General features: G+C 46.1%; 1 pseudogene; it reads left to right on the forward strand.

The window, feature by feature from the left end:
• Positions 1-18,549, forward strand: part of LOC133149311 (ATP-dependent RNA helicase DDX19A-like) — a 33,741-nt pseudogene extending 15,192 nt beyond the window's left edge.
• Positions 18,550-19,217: the final 668 nt, after the last annotated feature.

Consider the following 19,217-nt stretch of genomic DNA (forward strand, 5'->3'; position numbering starts at 1 on the left):
CGCCAAAGCTGAACAGTCATCCCGGCCCAGTGGAGGTCTGCGCAGGGGGGGGTCTTCCTTGAAATCTTAGGCGCCCTCCGAGCTCTCCTGCACGGCGTGGGTTTGCGTCAGCGCCCGGTAACATTATGGAAGCTTTAAAAAAAAAAAAACGGAAGTCCGAAAAAAGCTCCATAATTGGTTAAAAATTCTTAGCCGCGTCCCTGGAAGCCTAATCGGGCATAAAAAGTTAGGCGGAACGGCCCTGAAGCTCCACACGGAAGTCCGAAAAAAGCTCCATGATTGGTTAAAAATGCTTAGCCGCGTCCCTGGAAGCCTAATCGGGCGTAAAAAGTTAGGCGGAACGGCCCTGAAGCTCCACACGGAAGTCCGAAAAAAGCTCCATGATTGGTTAAAAATGCTTAGCCGCGTCCCTGGAAGCCTAATCGGGCGTAAAAAGTTAGGCGGAACGGCCCTGAAGCTCCACACGGAAGTCCGAAAAAAGCTCCATGATTGGTTAAAAATGCTTAGCCGCGTCCCTGGAAGCCTAATCGGGCGTAAAAAGTTAGGCGGAACGGCCCTGAAGCTCCACACGGAAGTCCGAAAAAAGCTCCATGATTGGTTAAAAATGCTTAGCCGCATCCCTGGAAGCCTAATTGGGCGTAAAAAGTTAGGCGGAACGGTCCTGAAGCTCCACACGGAAGTCCGAAAAAAGCTCCATGATTTGTTAAAAATGCTTAGCCGCGTCCCTGTAAGCCTAATCGGGCGTAAAAAGTTAGGCGGAACGGCCCTGAAGCTCCACACGGAAGTCCCAAAAAAAGCTCCATAAGACCAGCGGGCCGTCGAAAATGCTTAGCCGAGGCTCTGGAAGCCTCGCCGGGCATCGCTCGCGGCAGCCGGGGTAGCTTTTAGGTACCAGGGGCGAGCGCTCGGGTACCAGGGGCGAGCGCTGAGGTACCAGGAGCGACCGCTCAGGTACCAGGGGTAAGCTCTAATGCAGTACCAGCTTTGGTCTGTTGGTGCGCCAGAGTACGATGAGTTGGTCCCCCTAGTTACTGTACTCATCCCCTTTACCCCCTAATCGCAAAATACAGTCGGTACGTATGCGCAGAAGAGTTTTGTTTCTTTTTGAAAATTTTTTATAAGTGCCAGCGGATGCTGGCACACGAACTGTCCGAGCTACGACGGTTCCCCGGTCGGACAGCGACGGTGAAAAAGCGGTCCTGGAGGTCCGAAAAAAATTCGCGAATATTTTCTAAGTGTCACCGAGGGCTGACATGCAATCTATCCGAGGCGCGCTGGTTCCCCGGTCGGATCCGAATGGTGAAAATTCGGCCTCTCCACCACGGAGGTCGGTGAGAATTTCAGAATATTTTCTAAGTGCGAGCGTGGGCTGCCGCACAAGCTGTCCGAGTGGCGACGGTTCCCCGGTCGGCCACGAATGGTGAAAATTCGGCCTCTCCACCACGGAGGTCGGTGAGAATTTCAGAATATTTTCTAAGTGCGAGCGTGGGCTGCCGCTTAAGCTGTCCGAGTGGCGACCGTTCCCCGGTCGGCCACGAATGGTGAAAATTCGGCCTCTCCACCACGGAGGTCGGTGAGAATTTCATAATATTTTCTAAGTGCGAGCGTGGGCTGCCGCACAACTTGTCCGAGTGGCGACGGTTCCCCGGTCGGCCACGAATGGTGAAAATTCGGCCTCTCCACCACGGAGGTCGGTGAGAATTTCAGAATATTTTCTAAGTCCGAGCGTGGGCTGCCGCACAAGCTGTCCGAGTGGCGACGGTTCCCCGGTCTGCCACGAATGGTGAAAATTTGGCCTCTCCACCACGGAGGTCGGTGAGAATTTCAGAATATTTTCTAAGTGCGAGCGTGGGCTGCCGCACAAGCTGTCCGAGTGGCGACGGTTCCCCGGTCGGCCACGAATGGTGAAAATTCGGCCTCTCCACCACGGAGGTCGGTGAGAATTTCAGAATATTTTCTAAGTGCGAGCGTGGGCTGCCGCACAACTTGTCCGAGTGGCGACGGTTCCCCGGTCGGCCACGAATGGTGAAAATTCGGCCTCTCCACCACGGAGGTCGGTGAGAATTTCAGAATATTTTCTAAGTGCGAGCGTGGGCTGCCGCACAAGCTGTCCGAGTGGCGACGGTTCCCCGGTCGGCCACGAATGGTGAAAAATCGGCCTCTCCACCACGGAGGTCGGTGAGAATTTCAGAATATTTTCTAAGTGCGAGCGTGGGCTGCCGCACAAGCTGTCTGAGTGGCGACGGTTCCCCGGTCGGCCACGAATGGTGAAAATTCGGCCTCTCCACCACGGAGGTCGGTGAGAATTTCAGCATATTTTCTAAGTGCGAGCGTGGGCTGCCGCACAAGCTGTCCGAGTGGCGACGGTTCCCCGGTCGGCCACGAATGGTGAAAATTCGGCCTCTCCACCACGGAGGTCGGTGAGAATTTCAGAATATTTTCTAAGTGCGAGCGTGGGCTGCCGCACAAGCTGTCCGAGTGGCGACGGTTCCCCGGTCGGCCACGAATGGTGAAAATTTGGCCTTTCCACCACGGAGGTCGGTGAGAATTTCAGAATATTTTCTAAGTGCCAGCGTGGGCTGCCGCACAAGCTGTCCGAATTGCGACGGTTCTCCTTTCGGACCCGAATCGCGAAAATTCGGCCTCTCCACCACGGAAGTCGGTGAGAATTTCAGAATATTTTCTAAGTGCCAGCGTGGGCTGCCGCACAAGCTGTCCGAATTGCGACGGTTCTCCTTTCGGACCCGAATCGCAAAAATTCGGCCTCTCCACCACGGAAGTTGGTGAGAATTTCAGAATATTTTCTAAGTGCCAGCGTGGGCTGCCGCACAAGCTGTCCGAATTGCGACGGTTCTCCTTTCGGAACCAAATCGCGAAAATTCGGCCTCTCCACCACGGAAGTCGGTGAGAATTTCAGAATATTTTCTAAGTGCCAGCGTGGGCTGCCGCACAATCTGTCCGAATTGCGACGGTTCCCCTGTCGGCCACAAATGGCGAAAAATCAGCCTCTCCTTCTGGAGCTCGCGCCAACTTTGGCGAAAAAATTCTAAGTGCCAACGGCTCTTGCGCCGTAATGTGTCCGCTTTGTCTGGTTCCCTCGGCCGGCCACAAATGGCGAAAAATCAGCCTCTCCCTCTGGAGCTCGCGCCAACTTTGGCGAAAAATTTCCAAGTGCCAACGGCTCTTGCGCCGTAATGTGTCCGCTTTGTCTGGTTCCCTCGGTCGGCCACAAATGGCGAAAAATCAGCCTCTCCTTCTGGAGCTCGCGCCAACTTTGGCGAAAAATTTCTAAGTGCCAACGGCTCTTGCGCCGTAATGTGTCCGCTTTGTCTGGTTCCCTCGGTCGGCCACAAATGGCGAAAAATCAGCCTCTCCTTCTGGAGCTCGCGCCAACTTTGGCGAAAAATTTCTAAGTGCCAACGGCTCTTGCGCCGTAATGTGTCCGCTTTGTCTGGTTCCCTCGGTCGGCCACAAATGGTGAAAAATCAGCCTCTCCTTCTGGAGCTCGCGCCAACTTTGGCGAAAAATTTCTAAGTGCCAACGGCTCTTGCGCCGTAAAGTGTCCGCTTTGTCTGGTTCCCTCGGTCGGCCACAAATGGCGAAAAATCAGCCTCTCCTTCTGGAGCTCGCGCCAACTTTGGCGAAAAATTTCTAAGTGCCAACGGCTCTTGCGCCGTAATGTGTCCGCTTTGTCTGGTTCCCTCGGTCGGCCACAAATGGCGAAAAATCAGCCTCTCCTTCTGGAGCTCGCGCCAACTTTGGCGAAAAATTTCTAAGTGCCAACGGCTCTTGCGCCGTAATGTGTCCGCTTTGTCTGGTTCCCTCGGCCGGCCACAAATGGCGAAAAATCAGCCTCTCCTTCTGGAGCTCGCGCCAACTTTGGCGAAAAATTTCTAAGTGCCAACGGCTCTTGCGCCGTAATGTGTCCGCTTTGTCTGGTTCCCTCGGTCGGCCACAAATGGCGAAAAATCAGCCTCTCCTTCTGGAGCTCGCGCCAACTTTGGCGAAAAATTTCTAAGTGCCAACGGCTCTTCCCCGTAATGTGTCCGCTTTGGCTGGTTCCCTCGGTCGTCCACAAATAGCGAAAAATCAGCCTCTCCTTCTGGAGCTCGCGCCAACTTTGGCGAAAAATTTCTAAGTGCCAACGGCTCTTGTGCCGTAAAGTGTCCGCTTTGTCTGGTTCCCTCGGTCGGCCGCAAATAGCGCAAAATCAGCCTCTCGCCCTTCAGGTACCAGGCGTTGGGGTACCAGGGGTAAGTGCAGTACCAGCTTTGGTCTGTTGGTGCGCCAGAGTACGATGAGTTGGTCCCCCTAGTCACTGTACTCATTACCTTTACCCCCAAATCGCAAAATATAGTCAGAACGAGTGTGGGGAACACAAGTTTTGTTCCCGAAAACCAGGCGGCTGGTGTCTCTAGCGATGTGTTCCCCCCCAAAAAGTGTTCACATGCTCGGACAGCGAACCTAGGAGCTACCGCAAAGCACTCTGGAAGTGCAAGAGCAAAAATTTTTCTAAGTACAAAAATTTCTCGAAAATCTTCAAAGTGTCACAGTGCTCGAAAATTTTCAAAGTGCTACATGCTTTCCATCCAAGGAAGGAATAGTGGAGGACCGGCCGCCTCCTTAAACACAAGCCAGTGGAACGACGGGGAGGACCGGCCGCCTCCTTAAACACAGGCCGGTGGAACGTTTGGCAGAATTCTTCTCGTGGAGGACCGGCCGCCTCCTTAAACACAGGCCGGCGGAACGACGGGGAGGACCGGCCGCCTCCTTAAACACAGGCCGGTTGGAACGGTTGGCAGAATTCTTCTCGTGGAGAACCGGCCGCCTCCTTAAACACAGGCCGGCGGAACGACGGGGAGGACCGGCCGCCTCCTTAAACACAGGCCGGTTGGAACGGTTGGCAGAATCGCGTGACGGCCGCCTGCTCCCGGCGTCCGCACGTGAACAAACATCCCCTCCCGGGGACGGTCGTCTGCTCCCGACCGCCGTCCTTCACCCCCTCACCTTCCGGACCCCCGTCTGCTCCCGGCGGGCGAAAATCTGCGAATGTTATACATCCAAGAAAGGAAGGAGGGAACCGGCCGCCTCACTAAACATAGGCCGGGCGAAAATCTGCGAATGTTATACATCCAAGAAAGAAAGGAGGGAACCGGCCGCCTCACCAAACATAGGCCGGGCGAAAATCTGCGAATGTTATACATCCAAGGAGGGAGGACCGGCCGCCTCACTGAACATAGGCCGGGCAAAAATCTGCGAATGTTATACATCCAAGAAAGGAAGGAGGGAACCGGCGGCCTCACTAAACATAGGCCGGGCGAAAATCTGCGAATGTTATACATCCAAGGAGGGAGGACCGGCCGCCTCCTTAAACCACCGGCCGGGCGAAAATCTGCGAATGTTATCCATCCAAGGACGGAGGACCGGCCGCCTCCTTAAACACAGGCCGGTTGGAACGGTTGGCAGAATCGCGTGACGGCCGCCTACTCCCGGCGTCCGCACGTGAATGAACACCCCCTCCCAGGGACGGCCGTCTGCTCCCGGCCGCCGTCCTTCACCCCCCTCAGCTTCCGGACCCCCGTCTGCTCCCGGCGGGCCTCCGAGTACCCTCCCCTTCTCCCGAACTGACCGACTGGCACTCATGACCCGCCTTGGTAGGGCCCCCACCGGCCCCGGCTCGCGCCGGCGTTGGGTGGACGGTTCCTCCCCACTTGCGGGTCGCACTTTAGCGCCTCGGCCGCCGCGAGAGCGTGCGCTACGCGCCGCCCCCGCAGGCCTTGGCGCGACCGTACGGCAGCGAGACCGAGACGCCCCGAATCACCCACCTAGAGGAAATCAACGGAGGCCGAGCGCGCGATCCGATTGCGGCACGCCGCGTGGGCGTCTGCCGGCCGCGCCGGTCTACCGCGAATGCTGTTTCTCAAACCCAGACGGCACCGCGGGATGTGTTGTCGCAACTCTGCTCGACTATGCGAATAGCCTTTCCCGACTACCGCGTTGCGGGAGGCGTCTTTCGTGCCGCCGGTGGCGTATGACCTTCCGCGAGAGGCGTGCGGGCTTGGGGGGGCCGCAACGACCGAGTCTGACTCGGACGGGGCGCAGCTTCCCTCCCGGTCGCAGCAATAAGCGCCGAACGCAGCGTTGGTCACAAGCCACCCCGGCGGGTTCGTCGGGAGCGCCGGTACCCTTCCGTAGCTAGTTGCCAGCTGGCCACAGCGGGCCGCACCGACCGAGTCTGACTCGGACGGGGCGCAGCTTCCCGTCTGGGTGACAGCGGCGCTGACAACGGCGGGGCGGCCGGAACCCCTTCGACCCCCCGGCTCCGACCAGTGTCGATCCAACTCCGCATCCTGGCGTAGCGCTTGGGCCCAGGCTGTTGACGAACAGGAAGCGGGAGCAGAATCAGTAAATGTAAATGTGCTAGTTTACGTTGAGTTAGCCTTGAAGATGTTTTAGTCACAGGCCTAGCGCTGTAAAAAATGAATGCTTACTATTTGTCTGGCGTTAAAACAGACATTGTTTCAACACAAATCTGCGTGTATTGCCGTGCCTTTGGATATTTGCTTAGTTTAAATGCAAGCGCTAGAATGCCCCAAATTAGCCGGTAAAGAATTGATAGAGCAAAAGGGTAGAACATCAAAGTAAAAAGCTGTGATCCAATAGAGCAAAAGTTGGATCAAAGTAAAAAGCTTTGATCAATGATGCCGTTTATATTCTAAACCAAAAAGGTAGAACATCAAAATAAAAAGATGTGGTCCAATGATGGTATTTATACTATATTATAATTTTCCACACTGAGAAGACACAGAAAAAAATAAGTCATGCTAAGAAATTATTGTTTGCTTCCACATACTCCTTGCAATGTGTTCACATACTCGTCATTACTTTTTGGTGCAATTAATGAGTTTGCGTCGAAAATTGGTTCATAAATAGATGCAAAACAAATTGCGCGGGTCCGGATCGTATCTCAAAAAGGGGGGCTGCTGATGCGTCGGTTCAGAAGTGGAAAATTGGCACGTAAGTAGATGCAAAAAATCCGCGCAGCTTCCGTTCGTATCTCAAAATGTCCGTAAGTATAGGGGTTCGTAAGTAGAGGTGCCACTGCATATGCAAGTTTAACATGGTCGCTTTTACTCGTATGCTTTGCATGGTCCTTCAGATCACTAACAATTCCTCCCATCTTAAAAACGCAATTTCTACTCTCTTTTTTTTCCGCAGAAGACAAAGCGGCCCAGTCATTGTTGAACAAGTTAATCAGAAGTAATCTTGTCAACACCACAAATCAAGTTGAAGTTCTTCAGAAGGATCCCAACTCTCCACTGTACTCTGTAAAATCCTTTAAGGAGTTGTGACTGTAAGTGTATCATTCTTTAATTTATTCATAATCCCTCTTGTGATTTAGTGCGTCTGCCATAAATGACGAATGAGCTCATGTCTGTGGATGTTATCCAATAAAGATTACACACCACGGCAGATGCGCTCGTATTGAAAAGGGAAAAATAAAATTTGTGTTTTGCAAAAGTGTGGCAGAAGTGCTCGATGTTCATTACATGCCCAATTTGTTGTATTCCTGCCAAACTTGATCAATAAACCAAAAATATTTTTTCTCATATGTGCAGTAAACCACAGCTCCTTCAGGGTGTCTATGGCATGGGTTTTAACCGGCCCTCCAAAATCCAGGAGACCGCCTTACCCATGATGCTCGCTGAACCGTGAGTATGCTGTACATTGACTGTGATGTGCTACTTTTCTGAACTAAATATATGATGTGACTAAAGTCAGTTTGATTTTTCTGTTTAGTCCACAGAATCTAATCGCCCAGTCTCAGTCAGGAACAGGAAAAAACGCTGCCTTTGTGCTTGCCATGCTCAGCCACGTCAATCCAGACCACAAATATCCCCAGGTTATTTTTTAGAAATTTTATCAGTGATCCAAATGACCGCAGATGGGTTTATCCTTAGTCCTTGTGTGACCTGCGAGTTAGATTTCTAAATCTCTTTTTCCTTTTCCACCAGTGCCTGTGTTTGTCACCCACCTATGAACTGGCGCTTCAGACTGGCAGTTATTGAGCAGATGGGCAAAAACTACCCTGAAGTCAAACTAGTTTACGCCATACGAGGAAATAGGCGTAAGTTCACATCGAGTGCCATGTTGACGTTCTCGTCTGGTCCTCGGCGTGTTTTTGTGTTGACAAAGTTTCTTTGAAAATTTTCCAGTGCAGCGAGGCGTGAAGCTTCAGGAACAGATAATCATTGGCACGCCCGGCACCATGCTGGACTGGTGCAGCAAATTGAAGTTCATTGATCCCGAGAAGATTCAGGTGTTTGTGCTGGATGAGGCCGATGTCATGATCGCAACGCAGGGTCACAAAGACCAGAGTATTCGCATCCAGAGGTAAGAATGAATATTAATAAAAAAGTTTCCTGACAAATGTGGGAGTTCGCATTTTGAGTTTCCACTAAAGGATGCTACGATTTTAATTTGTTCTTTGCTACACAGGATGCTGCCCAGAAACTGCCAGATGTTGCTGTTCTCAGCTACGTTTGAGGAGACCGTGTGGGACTTCGCCAGGCGCGTCGTGCCTGACCCAAATATCATCAAATTGAAAAGAGAGGAGGAGACGCTGGATACTATCAAGCAGTACTATGTGTTGTGCAACAGCAAGGAGGAAAAGTTTGAAGCCCTGTGCAACATCTATGGCGCCATCACCATAGCCCAGGCTATGATTTTCTGCCATGTGAGGCACTTCCCTTCACCCAGCACTTTCCGATTGATAGATTATAAATGGCATCACATTTTCCTGAGAAATGTTCCAGAGTTTATTAAGAACGTCACAAGACTGGCGTCGCATAAATTCATTATGTTCCTTGAGTGTCTGGCTGGTATATGAACTGGTGACTCTGCTTTCCTTCATGCGATCCAGACAAGGAAGACCGCAGGCTGGCTGGCGGGAGAGCTTTCCAAAGAGAACCACCAGGTGGCGCTGCTTAGCGGGGAGATGCAAGTAGAGCAGAGGGCAGCTGTCATTGAACGCTTCCGGAATGGAAAGGAGAAGGTGCTTGTCACCACAAATGTCTGTGCCAGAGGTGAGGGACCCATGCAAGATAATTATGAAATATGTAGATATTTAACAATTATTTAGTCTTCCACTTCTCCCTATCAATTGCTTTTGTAATATTGTTTTAACATGTATTCTGACTGTCAACACCCTGTATGCTATTAGAGAAGATACCGTATGTATTCTTCATACATTGAAAATATTAACGTCAATTTCCCCTATCACCTCTCGCCTTTTTTTTTCCTTTTTTTTCTGTCCACCAGGAATTGATGTGGAGCAGGTATCGGTGGTGATCAATTTTGACCTGCCTGTAGACCAGGAGGGTAACCCAGACAACGAGACCTACCTTCATAGGATTGGCCGCACGGGTCGGTTCGGCAAAAGGGGGCTGGCCATCAACATGGTGGACAGCAGAATGAGTATGAACATTCTCAACAGGATCCAGGAGCATTTTAGTAAGTAGTTATCCTTGCCATTATCTATTGCATTGGCCAGGTTCAATGTAATATATATGTTTGCATTTTTATTCGTCCACTGGCAGAAAAAAAACACTCGCTGGTTTTCTCTTTTCCAGATAAGAAAATTGAAAAACTCGACACACACGATCTGGATGAAATTGAGAAAATCGCCAACTGAAAGACAAGTGTGCTGACAAAGTGGACGCCAGCTAGACTTGCGCTCTGCAAAGACTGTATGCTTCTTTATGCTGGCTTTTTAAGTTTGTATTTTAAGCCGTTAGGGTGGAGGGGGCAAAACCACATATACTGCACGTTTACATACACTTCAGTCTGTGGAACATACCCTATTTCACTCTTTTTACTATAATATTTTATTTTGTAATGCTGAAAAAGCTTAACTGTCAAGTAACTCCTAAAACCCCATTTGACTCTGCTTTTCATACATATATGAACATTTTTCATGAATGTATCCTCTTTAGGTCATTACAACATTGACAGTGTGTGGAAAGGGTGAAGTTGGGTATACTGCTGCTCTGAGTGCAGGGGTGTCATTTTGGGTGATGACTGATGGATGGATTTTAGGGTCTATGCAAATTTAGAGTATACTCACATGAAAGAAATGAAATTAACCTCAATTTATCTTCAGGGTGCGTAGCCAAATGCCAAAATGGAGATGACCTACTAATAACTCCTCAACATTTTAGATCATTCTGGAGTAAAGCCCAGTCACGCGTCCCTCACAATTTTATTTATAGAGTATTAAGACTACTCAGCTGTAACATGTAGTTGTTTTTAAACATTTTTTGCCTACCTATTCCACAACTTCCCACTTACCACAAACTTCACATCTTTTATTTTGAAATTCAACCAAAATTCTCTAAAATTTCGTTTTTCTACTCTAATTTCCACATTTTTCAACCGATTCAACCCATTCCAACTTTCAAGTGTTCATCTTTTGCCTACCTGTTCCACATATTCCCACTTACCAAAAATTCCAAATTTTCAAATTTGAAATTCAACCAAATTCTCCAAAATTCCGTTTTTCTACTCTAATTTCTACATTTTTCAACCGATTCAACCCATTCCAAATGTATTCACTTAATTCACCTTATGCTTCCCACATTCACTCCCATTCACCCCCACTTCCACTATGCTTACACAATTCAACCCTTGACCCCCAATTCCAGTGTGGCGGCCATCTTGGATGACCCTGGAGTGCCACCAACGAACCCAGAATGAACCGGAAGTGCCCTAAATCAAACCGAAAGTGACCCCAAATAGACCGGAAGTGACCCCAAATCAAACCGGAAGTGACCCCAATGTACCAGAAATGACCTTTTTAGATCGGAAATGACCCCAAATAAACCGGAAGTGACCTCAGACGAACCGAAAGTGACCCAAATTAAACCGAAAGTGACCTAAATAAACCGGAAGTGACCCAAATCAAACCGAAAGTGACCCCTAATAGACCGGAAGTGACCTCAGGTGAACCGAAAGTGACCCCAAATGAACCGAAAGTGACCTTTTTTGACCGGAAGTGACCCCGAATAAACCGGAAGTGACCTCAGCTAAACCGGAAGTGACCTGTAGTAAACCGGAAGTGTCCCAAATAAACCGGAAGTGACCCAAATTAGACCGGAAATGACCCGAATCAAGCCGGAAGTGAACTTATTTCAACACTAAGTGCCCCAAATAGCTACATTTGCGCTAACGTTTTCGGTTTTTGTCCAATTTAACCCGTTTCAACATTTTTACCCCAAAAGTGAACCTCCTGAGGCCGTTTTTTTTGTTTTGTTCCAAATTTAGAAAGATTTTGGCGCAATTGCTTTTTTTTATTTTCCCATTCATTCTCTCTATGGGGATTCAACATTTGCTCTAACTTCTACATTTTTTAACCGATTCAACCCGTTCCAACTTTTCAACACGTGTGCATGCACAAACACACACCCAGACACATTAGAGCAGCAGGAACGGAGAGAAAGTATTTGCACTGTATGTGCTTGTGTGAATGTGCGTGTGAGGACATTGTTGTATTTTCTGCGGTTAATTATTATTATGTGGGGACAAGCAGTACAGAAAATGGATGGATGGATGGATAATTATGATATAAGTATTATCATTATAAAGTGTTAGGATACGGATTTTAGCTATTGATCTGACTCCAAATTATGATCAACACTTAACACAAAAATTGCCATGTTCTAATCCACACACTGGCGCACCTAACAATTTTGCGAGTTCGTTCTGTCAAAGAGAAGACCAGTAGATCAATCAGACCGAATTTACCAATTGTTTAATCTTGACAAAGCAAGCTAATACAGGCGCCTGGGCCTTGGGTCCTTAACACAAAATCTCGTGTGCCTTCGTGACCAGAAAGACGACACATTCTTCCGGGTTGCCCAGTTTTAAAGAAACACAATATGAATATTCAAACATGCAAAAGATTGTGTGGTGATTGGTCGATGGTCTGTGGTCATCTCCTCCTCGTTTGGGTTTTCCCCTGCTCAGCACAGGTGTCTGGACCACAAAGACGAGTTGTTTTTTGCGTTCCCATCGGCCTTGAGATATGCTCCCTTTCCGGACCTCCTGTTCCACAATACTTTGAAGAAAACAAATTCATGTAGCCTGCACATTCCTTTCCACTTATTAAGCAACCACACTACTACTAGAAATTATATTGATATGGTTATATGTGTCTAACGGAGCCTTAATCAAATGTGTTTGCAAACTGCCGAAAGTACATTTCCCTTTATTCCCTCTCATGACCTCATTTATGAGGTCATCACCCGTTACTCTAGCAAGCAGCGACCAGCATGCTGTCGGTCCTTTCTTCCCGCTTGGGTCAGTCGGCCCCCTGGCGCTGTGTTGTTGGGGATGAAAGTACAACATGCATCACCAAACATTCCGCACACACCATGTTCCTTAGCCAATAGCATGTCCAACGCAATTCTATTTTGGAACGACATCAATGCCAATTGTTCATGGACCGCTGTAAATGATACATTTTTATTGGGGGTGATCCATAGGAAAATGCTTTTGAATCCCGAGGACACTTGATTAACGAGTTCATACTTATCTGGCACACCTATGGCGTCAATATATGTTGGATCGTTGTCGCTCAACCATGGGGGCAGAACGTCTCTTTTGGCTCACTTCAGGAGCCCCGCCAGTGGGGACTCCATGTTCCAATTGAGATTCTGTGTTTCAATGGGGACAACCACTACAGGCATTATCAAAGACACGAGGGCACAGATACCCTATGCATTCTTTGGCATGCGATGCTATAATTTGTTGTCACCACACCACAACCAGATGTCACTGGTCTTCCTCTGCTCCTTCCATCACTGCTAGTTGAATTCTGGCATGTCCTGTTAAAGCTTAAAAACAAGTGGATTTGGAAAAAAACTTTGGATATCAAAATTACAAATTGAAACCTACTCACCCATTTGTATTTTACAACCTACTCACCCAATTCTATCTTACCCTATACTCACCCATTTCTATCTTACCACATACTCACCCATTTCTATTTTACCACTCCCCCTTTTGACACATTCACCCAATGTGTCATTATGTATCAAAAGGAACCTGCTAAGCATCCCCTCTCATCACCACACTCATTGTAGCCAGGCCTGCGGAACCTCTCGCTCGTCCACCACACGCTCGGCAACACATACAAAAATCATCGCACTCCTGTCAGTGAGCTTATAGCCCTGCTGACAGCGGACATTTGTACAAAACCTCAGACATCAAGTATCAGAATAAAAACAGTCATAAAATGAATCCTGGCGCCCGCGGATCATGTCCTGAAAACCATGTCATCAACAAGTTCATCATAAAAACCAAAAGGGCAAGGGTTAACATATTCTTGTAAATTCAATACAAACTTTCCCCGAACGCAATCGACAACCTGCAAGAACGAAAACAAGTTACGCAAGCAGCGCGCAATCCGCTCCTTGGCTGGTGGCTGTTGCTGCTGCTGCTGCTGCAAAAAACTAAGTCACACAGAATAACAAAGCAGAGCGTGCACTTTTCGCAAGCAAGCTCAAGCGTCAAACATTTGGTCACTGTCCACCTAGTCCGTCACCCCGTCGGGTGAGCTCAAAGTCGTCACACGTCAAATCGTCCAAAGTCTTAATGTTCGATACCAGTTCTGTCTTGTCTATTACTGAAATGGGCCTTCTCCATTGCACTGTTTTGTTGTCGATGGTGCCCCTGAGTAATCCTAAACCCATATTTAGTCCAAAATTAGTCCTGATCAATCGTGCTTTTTCAAATCTGTAGTATCTTTATATTTTTCAGGTGAGAGGAATGTTATCCTCTGCTGTGATCAGATCACCCCAACTTTGAATCATGTCAACCATTCACAATACACAAACACCACACCACAAGCACAGACTTGACATTCATACACCATTACAAACAAACTGTCATTCCACAACACACATAAAACCCCATACAATATTAAATTATAAAAAACAACCGTCCCTATGCAAAATTTTCTCCTCAATTAAAATTTCCCTTTTTTTTTTTATTTTAAATCCAAAGTTAATATCTAATTGTCTGGTTTCCTGTCCTCTCCTCGTTTGCCAATATGCATAATGCTGGAACATGATTTAACTCCCCATTTAGTTTGCTCACATCTCTCACTTAGACTATTTGACACTTTGTGTTGAGCTGTAACTTCAATATTTCCACATTCCCATATTTCTTCCACTAAACAGTTCCATTTGGCTTTCAGTTTAAATTCATCCCTCCAAATAACTACCTCTGGCAAAGAACCAACAATTTATAGAGCACTCCCTTTTACTATTACCTTGTTCCCTCAGTCATCTTCTCACAAGCATAACTGACCCTCCTAAAAAATAATGATACCAAAAATAATGTTTAAAAACAATATACACAGCTTCCTCCTGCCACTTACGCTATCACCTTGAAGATTATCGTTCTCATTTTTGTTGATGCCAATCCTTAGAATTAAAACGAAATGCTTACTTTTGTTAATGGAGTCACGCTATATCACAAATTTTGCAAACCTTCTTCCACGCTCCCCCTTTCTACCTATCAAAACCAATTAGAAATATTTTTGCTGTCATGATCATCATTGTGTCCCTCACACTTATTGTTCCCGTACTTTAAATTGTCAATTTTTGTACATTTGAAGCCCTTTGAGACTTGCTTGTGGGCTATATAAATAAACTTGCCTTGCCTTGACTTTATCATTATTCAACTTCTTCTGCATTCTTCTGCCTCTTTTTTATTTATTCATTTTTTAACTTAACTACTTCTACGAATTCATCTGATTCACCTCATTCCACTTTTAACACATTCCAAATATTCATGCCAAATATTCTAAATATTTACGATTTTTGAGAAATGTACAAATTTGAACCCAATATTTCACCATTCTTTCTTCATGGCACATTCAATATTTCTCATTTTCTTCCACATAATTCCTCCAATTAACCTTCTTTCACTTTCCAATGCACCTTCTCTCACTTTCTAGCTTAAAATTTCACATTTTCACTTTCAACATTTCGGTAACATTTTGCAACATTTCCTTTTTCCCTTCTAATTTCTAATTATTTTTTCACTGACTCAACCCTTTTCAATTTTTTTTAACTATTCATCTTATGCCTACCTATTCCAAAACTTCCCACTTGTGAAAAATTTCAAATTTTCAACTTTAAAATTCACGCCCAATTTTACAAAATTATTTTGGTATTTTCATCGATTTTCTGACCAATTCAACACATTCTAATTTTAAACATAATCTTGTAGCATTCCCCGAATTTGTATTCAGCCTCTTCGCCTTCACACACAATTTCTCCAAAAATTACAAATTCTAGTTATTACTGTTAATCCTCCGTGACCCTCGTAAAGACAAGCCGCACCAGTAATGGATGGATGGATGGATAGTTAATCCTAACGCTAAATGCCTATCATGAAATGTCATTTAAATCAATTGTTGCAAGGGTCATGTCACTGTATTTGTTATTTAAAGCCCTACTGTATCCTTTTTAAAAGTAGTGCCCTGTATTACTATTTTGCTGTCGTATGATTTATCATTATTCGTGCATCTTCGTGTCCATATCTATGTATTTTGTTGTTATCCCCGTTTCAGTGTCAATAAGCAGCCTTATTATTCCCTCTTTTATCAAAACTCCTCAGATATGTCCGCCCCAGCACCCAAACACACTTCCATCCCTTTTGTCCCACACTCCACCAACTTTGTAATGCTTCAGCAGTCTTTAGCAATGTGTCCAGTTTGACTTCATGTGACTCATGCAAGTCTTTAGCAGCCTCTCCTCTTAGATTCTCATGATGATGATTCAGGGCTGGATCATCCGCCACTCTCAAATGCGTCCATCTTGTCTTTGTTCTTTCAGTCCATTTTCTTTTTGATCTGCAACTGTGTGTATTCCACCAACTGTATGGTTCTTGTCCTGTGAAAAGCTGTGCTTGCCCCCTTCAAGCATGATAGCAGTTTCTGTTGTTCTCCCAAAGGTCAAAGGTGTCTCATGACCAGGGACAGTCCTCTGTTGATTTTGAGACAGCCAGTGGAGTAAGAGGACTCAGTTCAGGAATCGTGCCACGCGCTAGGGAAGAACACACTGGGACACAAATTTAACAAAACTATCTTTGTGTTATCAGTCTTCCTGTGTAGTATTTGTTTCTTACACCCCAAATCTTCCTACTAACATTTTGTATCCTATCAGTTGCGCACACTCATCATCTTACTATCAAGCTGCCCTTATCAAATGCTTTTTTCTTCTGAGCAATCCATCCACCCTACCCATTAACACGGCTAAAATCCTCGTTCCAGTGTTTATCATCAAATAAAGTTCCGAAATCTTTTGTAATAAACTGTAATATAATTTAACAATTCACAACATATGCGGTGAATGTTATTGTTCAATCTATAGGTCATACAGCGCCTGTGTTCCAACTATGACATTCCTCCTTGATTTACCATCTCATAAGTTATTGTTGTCAGCAGCGCTAAATGATAGTGCTCGAAAGTGAATGCCTTATCGCCCAATTTAAAACACATGCCACATTTGAGCTAGTATTTATTCATTTATTTATTTGCCATCCTCATATTAGCTGGCATATGTCAGTTTTAAAATGTAATTTTGCTTTTAATTTTGCCTTACTGCACCAAAATAAACTGTTAAATATATCTTTAAGACGACCAAAAACAATCTATGTTCCTGCACAGACTCTTAAAAGTGGCACCCAAATGCCAAACTACAAATACTCCTTCACGCTCACATTTTTAATAAAACAATCTACTTAGCTAAACACTGTCATCACCTACTAAATTAATGGCCTGCAAGTACAATGTTGTTGCTGTGGTCCCTCAAAACATGTGACTAAAATTTGGATAATTATTAACCCCCATCAATTGAACAATTATCTCATCACTATTTACAAGTTAGCCCCCCTCTCTTCTCTCACTTCTCCTCAACATTGTATCAATGTTGACGTCACAATCTGGCCAGGCCCGCACGTCCTGCTGGCCCCCACCCTTGCCGGTATGAGCCGAATCTTTTACAGAGATTACGCACATACACAGAACACACAGACAAAGGGATTCGAATCCATCTCTCATGTAGCTCACGATTTGCGCTTCCACATCAGCATACATTCCTCTCAATCTCACTCCATTCATTCCTCTCATCACACACACACTCCCCCCAATTTGGTTACACATTTTGGATATTTTAGCGGTCTGGTCTCTCACAGGAGGAACTGTTACCACCGGATACTTTTTGAGGAGGCCTCACTTCTCCTCGGGGATCTCACAAGCACCCCAGCTATTTGAATGCGATCGTCACCGCACCCTTGTCCGCCACGACGAAGCGAAACAGAGGAGTCCGCCCTCCCACCACGGAATTTAACTGTTTCTCAAAGAACAGAGGAGCCCGCCCTCCCACCACGGAATTTAACTGTTTCTCAAAGAACAGAGGAGCCCGCACTCCCACCACGGAATTTAACTGTTTCTAAAAGAACAGAGGAGCCCGCACTCCCACCACGGAATTTAACTGTTTCTAATTGCTTGCACACCTTATTTGATCTGAACGACAGTCTCCTCTTAAATTTCCTATTTCAATTTGCAAAATTTCGACATATAGTAACAGGTATTCTGCTTACCTCATCGGTTTAGGAGACGTCGTACCAGCTCAACGTTGTGCGCATATTCTTTATTCCAACGGTACGCCGACCGGGAGACAGCTGTCCCAGACTAACTGTCCGATGACTTGGACATAGACCACGAGTTGTCAATAACCCTTCTCTTGACATCACGTCGGGGTCACCAAGAAACTGTTAGGATACGGATTTTAGCTATTGATCTGACTCCAAATTATGATCAACACTTAACACAAAAATTGCCATGTTCTAATCCACACACTGGCGCACCTAACAATTTTGCGAGTTCGTTCTGTCAAAGAGAAGACCAGTAGATCAATCAGACCGAATTTACCAATTGTTTAATCTTGACAAAGCAAGCTAATACAGGCGCCTGGGCCTTGGGTCCTTAACACAAAATCTCGTGTGCCTTCGTGACCAGAAAGACGACACATTCTTCCGGGTTGCCCAGTTTTAAAGAAACACAATATGAATATTCAAACATGCAAAAGATTGTGTGGTGATTGGTCGATGGTCTGTGGTCATCTCCTCCTCGTTTGGGTTTTCCCCTGCTCAGCACAGGTGTCTGGACCACAAAGACGAGTTGTTTTTTGCGTTCCCATCGGCCTTGAGATATGCTCCCTTTCCGGACCTCCTGTTCCACAATACTTTGAAGAAAACAAATTCATGTAGCCTGCACATTCCTTTCCACTTATTAAGCAACCACACTACTACTAGAAATTATATTGATATGGTTATATGTGTCTAACGGAGCCTTAATCAAATGTGTTTGCAAACTGCCGAAAGTACATTTCCCTTTAAAAGTTACATTGATACTGCCTTGACAGTGTCCATGAAAACATTATCAAACATTAATAATAATAATTCATTAAATTTGTAGAGCGCTTTTCAAAAACCCAAAGACGCTTGATAACATTTAATTAGTAATAAGTATAAATGGAAAATACTGTCGTCTTCAAATTTTATATTAGCTCTAACAGGGTAATCTTCGAACCTAGACATAATTTTGAATTTTGACACTTTTGTTTTGTAAAATCATCGCAATCATTTTCACAGTATTCCTTTTTATGTTTGAGGGAAATCCTGCTAGGAACATTTAATATGGAGGAACTGTTTCCCTGCACTTCATTTCCACTCGGTAGACGTTGCTGTTGTACAAGGCTCTCAGTTGGTATCGGCACGCCATTGTGACTGAAGTACTGCACCCTACTTTTCCCTCACACAGTTTTTAAAACAACGACAAAGGGAAACGACGATGGCTTCGGACTCTTGGGCCCAGGCTGTTGACGAACAGGAAGCGGGAGCAGAATCAGTAAATGTAAATGTGCTAGTTTACGTTGAGTTAGCCTTGAAGATGTTTTAGTCACAGGCCTAGCGCTGTAAAAAATGAATGCTTACTATTTGTCTGGCGTTAAGACAGACATTGTTTCAACACAAATCTGCGTGTATTGCCGTGCCTTTGGATATTTGCTTAGTTTAAATGCAAGCGCTAGAATGCCCCAAATTAGCCGGTAAAGAATTGCTGCGTGCCTTGTGCGTTGCTAGCT

The sequence above is a fragment of the Syngnathus typhle genome, unplaced genomic scaffold, assembly GCF_033458585.1.
Source record: "Syngnathus typhle isolate RoL2023-S1 ecotype Sweden unplaced genomic scaffold, RoL_Styp_1.0 HiC_scaffold_310, whole genome shotgun sequence".
NCBI classification, from domain to species: domain Eukaryota; kingdom Metazoa; phylum Chordata; class Actinopteri; order Syngnathiformes; family Syngnathidae; genus Syngnathus; species Syngnathus typhle.